Below are 5,032 nucleotides of genomic sequence, written 5' to 3' on the forward strand. Positions count from 1 at the left end.
GTGCTCCATGCAATACATGCCCTTCCTAATACCCACCACCTGGCTCCCTGAACCTCCCACCCCCCTCCCCTTCAAAACCCTCAAATTGTTTTTCAGAGTCCATAGTCTCTCATGGTTCATCTCCTCCTCCAATTTCCCTCAACTTCCTTCTTTTTAAAAATTTATTTTATTTTTTCAGTGTTCAAGAGTCATTGTTTATGCACCACACCCAGTGCTCCATGCAATACTTGCCTTCCATAATACCCACTACCATCATCTCCCAACCCCCCCCTCCAAAACCCTCAGTTTGTTTCTCAGGGTCCACAGTCTCTCATGGTTCATCTCCCCCTTGAATTTCCCTGAGCTCACTTCTCCTCTCCTTCTCCCAATGTCCTCCATGTTATTTCTTATGTTCCACATAAGTTAAACCAGATGATAATTGACTTATTATCAGTTATCTGACTTATTTCAGATAATTGATAAGATTGACTTATTTCACTCAGCATAATTTCTTCAAGTCCCATCCATGCACCCCATTGTTCATAGCATCAGTGTCTACTATGTTGATATTTTATCAGAGACTAAAAGCAACATTGTCTTGACAATAGTCCAAACTCCAAGGTCCTGTAAACTTCATATACAGAAATTCCTTAGAATTTTATATTATCACCACCCACTCCCTCCACAAACTCCAAAGTACCGAATCAGTCACTGCTCAAAATCCTGGTTCACCTCTCTCTGCCCTTGGGTCCTAACCCTGTGGTAAAGTGAAAGCATATTTTTGCGCCATGAAGTGTCTCAAGAATTCTCTCTTGACCTTTGCACTTGGCCACCCACATAATAATGGAATCCCATTTGCCAAGGGCAGCTTGTTATACAGCAAGAGCTGACTGACACAATAATCCAAATAAACAGATCTGAGGCAGTTAGAGCAATTGCTGCATTTTATTTGTGGCATATTATCTGAGCAACGAGGAGAGAAATCATAGTCATTCTGTTATTCAAGTTTCTTTTCAATGTTTTATAGACAAGTGATTATATTTGGACTGTTCCTGTTCACTGGGAGATTTGAAAGATGTGCACATTGGTGCAGAAGAACTGGTGACCCTGAACCGCACGACTGGCAGGACATCCAGCTCTCCTCTGGTGTCCTCTGATCATCCACGGGGAAGAGACTTCTGAGCATGAAGGATGCACAAAATGGATGATACTGATACTGTTCATTCACAGTCCCTTAGCAACTGTGACAAATATTAGGAAAAAAGCAATATTTTGTGGAACAATAGAAAGAGTCATATAAGCGGGCAGTGCTGAAAGTTTTCAAGTAAAAACAGGAAGATAATTTAGTGATAAAACAAAGAAGACTCTGACCCTTCAACTCAATAAATAAATAATCTCCCTCAGTTGTAGGCACCAATCTTCCACGCTTTGATTAGTAGATGCTCAGCATTAACTCTAATGTAAGAGAAGAAAAAAATTAAAAATGAATATTTTGTTTAGTAAAAAAATGAGTGTTTTAAAATTGTGTTTCATACATTTGTGGTCATCCTGACACTAAAACATATCAGGTCAATCTGTTTATTCAAATTTTCCTTTCCATGTAGACTGCCCTGGAGAGATATATTTGATAATCAGTGTGGTGGCTACCACAGTCTTCCTGGACACTATCTGAATCAGAGTAAAATCAGGATACCAGTTAGAAAGCACATGCTTATGGAGTAGGTGCTGGCATTAAGCTTTGGATTTCTGAAGCATCCATTTCAAAGGCAACCTTGTTGAGTAAACACATTGTCAGCTGTGGGACACTATTACCAGGTAAGCCCTGAGGTTTCCCAAGCCATAAAATACCTCTTCAGAAATCCCTGGATAACCTCCATACTGACACATGGATGGCCTTGCTTTCCCCTTCAGCACCTAAATTCTACTCATAAAAAATTGGCCTATAAAATGTGAAATCCACAAATCTTTAACCTTTCTTGCCATGTTCACCAATAAAGGCATGTCCCTCAACACCACTCTCTTCCTTTCAATGCCTCTCTCTCTCTCTCTCCTCTAACACTCCCCTGAATAGTCTTTGGGCTCCCCCTCTGCCCCCCAGGACCTATGAGTAATAAACCTGGTTTTGTTAGAGTTCTATAATGGGTGTTGCTGAGGTGTGACTTGCAATCACAGTAAGAACCCAAGGCCTGGTGCAGCCAGAGCAGAGGCTCTGGTCAGGGAATCATCTGTGGGAATGTCCACAAGCACAGAGATGTGGGGGAATGTCTGGGCTCTCCTAGACTGAGCATTCATGTCAGTAGCCTGACTGTTTAATTGACTTAAACAGAACAATGTTAGATTCAACATTCACAAGAAAAGTAATGAGGATAGATATAGAGAAACCCTGACAGACTCAAGAGAAAACTATGGTTTTGTATTTTAATCTATAAATAGATTATGTAAAGGACTTCATGGCCAAGTATAGTTTCTTCCACATGAAAAATATAATTCATGATTACACTTTTGGGATATCTAGAGAAAATTTACTTAGCATGGTATAAGTCATTTGAAATGAAATTATTTTTAAGAAATCCAACTTGCCCAGTATAAGATACAGAAATTTCTAGGCATGTATGACCAAGGTTGGGGAAAATATTAGAATTTTATGAGGACAGATAAAGGGGAAACTGTATATCAGAGTGAGCAGAACTTAATAGAATGGGTTTTGTAAATGTATGGAGAATTTGAATTCAAACAAATGAAAATCCAGGAAATAAGCAGAAGGAGCAGATTCTAATTCCACAGCCCAATAGAAGAATGGCAGTTCCTGGCTCTGAGTCTGTGATCCCTGAATTCCTGGGCACTTCTTCAGCCCCAGGGTGATAGGCACATACAACACTAGAACCCCAACAATTCTTTTCAGAGTCCTATATATGTCTCTGTTCCTTAGGCTGTAGATGAAGGGGTTCAGCATAGGTGTGACCACCGTGTACATCACAAAGGCTATGGCACCTGAGTGAGAGCTCTGGGTAGCAGCAGAACCAAGGTACACTCCCAGGACTGTAGAATAAAATAAGGAGACAACTGAGAGGTGAGAAGCACAGGTAGAAAATGCTTTATACTTGCCAATAGCTGATGATATTCTACATATGGAGGAAACTATCTTAAAGTAAGAGTAAAGGACTCCGGCCACAGGAGGACAACCCAGAATCACAATTCCGAAATACATCACCATGTCATTAAGAAATGTGTCAGAACAAGCATGGCTGACCACCTGATTGATTTCACAGAAGAAATGGGGTATTTCCATGCCTGTACAGAAGGATAGCTGCAGCAACATTAAGCTCTGTAACAAGGAATTCAGAACACTGATGAGCCAGGACACCATGACCAGCAATCCACAGAGCCTGGGGTTCATGATGACTGTGTAGTGCAGGGGGTGACAGATGGCCAGAAAACGGTCATAAGCCATTACTGTCAGGAGTAAATTCTCCAGGAATCCAAACACATTAAAAAAAAATCTGGCTGATACAGCCTGCATATGTTATTGTTTTTCCCTGAACCTGGATGTTCCACAGCATCTTAGGGATGGTGGTTGAGGTGAAGCAGATGTCTACAAAGGACAGATTGGCAAGGAAGAAGTACATGGGAGTGTGGAGGTGGGATGCAGAGCCGACAGCCAGGATGATGAGTAGATTTCCAAACCCAGTGATCAGGTACATGGAGAGGAAAAGTCCAAATATGAGGGAGTGAACTTCTGGTTCCTCTGATAATCCCAGAAGAATAAACTCTGAAATTTCTGTATCATTACCTTGTTCCATCTGGTGGATGTGACTACCAGGGGAAAACAAATAACATAATAATTTTCAACAAACAGATCTTAATTAATTAATTAATTATTAGCATTTATTTTTCTTTCATTACTTAGGTTTCTATTTAAATTTCAGTTAGTTGATGTAAAGTATAATATTACTTAAAGGTGTGCAATATAATGATTCAACACATCCACAAACCACCTGGTGCTCATCAGAAGTGTTCTCCTCAATTCCTACCAACTATTTCCTTATCCTCCACCACCATCTCTCCTCGGGTAACCAGCAGTGAGTTCTCTGTAGTTAAGAGTCTGTTTCTTTATTTCCCTCTCTCCCTCCCTTTTTTCCTTTGCTCATTTCTTTTGTTTCTTAAGTTCCACTTGAGTTAAAGGAGGTGGTATTACTCTTTCTCTGAATGACTTATTTCACTTTACATAATACTCTTTACCTCCATCTGTGTCAGACAAATGGCAAGCATCATGTTTTATGTCTGACTCATTCCATTATACATATAAAATATACCACATACTCCTTATCCATTCATCAACTGATGGATGCTTGGGTTGTTCCCATTGTTTGTCTATCGTAGATAATGCTTCTATTAACATTGGGGAATATGTATCCTTTTGAATTAGTATTTTTGTATTCTTTGAGTAAATACCCAGCATTGCAAATGCAGGATCAAAGGGAAATTCTATTTAACTTTTTGAGGAACCTCCTTACAGCTTTCCAGAATGGCTGCATCAGGTCGCATTCCCACAAGCAGAGAAAGAGTATTCCTCTTTTCCACATATTCACCAACCACTGTTATTTCTTGTGTTGTTGACTTTAGACATTCTGAGAGGTATGAGATGATACCTAGCAGTTTTGGCTTGTAGCAAATGGGCATTATAAACAAAGTGACATACTATAATTTATGTTTTGCCATTAGTAAGAAATATATATATATATTTGTATAGATATGATCCCACTTAAGGGATGTTACCTGACATCTCCAAATAGGAATTCCTGCCCATTCAGCCTTTGCCCTAAGAAGGCAGATATTACAATTTTAATTAGAAATGTCTTCCTGCATTTGAGGAATACATGTTGAGTTCTGCAATCTTCTAGACAAAAAACACAGGATGCTGAGAAAGAACAGTCCCTACATCCATTGGGTGAATACGTAGGAGTGCAATTGCTGGATGTAGGGTAGTTCTATTTTTAACTTTTTGAGGAAACTCCATACTGTTTTCCAGAGTGGCTGCAACAGTTTGCATTCC

The 5,032-nt window shown here is 39.7% G+C and overlaps 1 pseudogene; it reads right to left on the reverse strand.

The window, feature by feature from the left end:
• Positions 1 to 2,668: 2,668 nt before the first annotated feature.
• On the reverse strand, positions 2,669 to 3,779 carry LOC132010373 (olfactory receptor 7A10-like; annotated as a pseudogene).
• Positions 3,780 to 5,032: the final 1,253 nt, after the last annotated feature.

The sequence above is a fragment of the Mustela nigripes genome, chromosome 2, assembly GCF_022355385.1.
Source record: "Mustela nigripes isolate SB6536 chromosome 2, MUSNIG.SB6536, whole genome shotgun sequence".
Classification (NCBI taxonomy): domain Eukaryota; kingdom Metazoa; phylum Chordata; class Mammalia; order Carnivora; family Mustelidae; genus Mustela; species Mustela nigripes.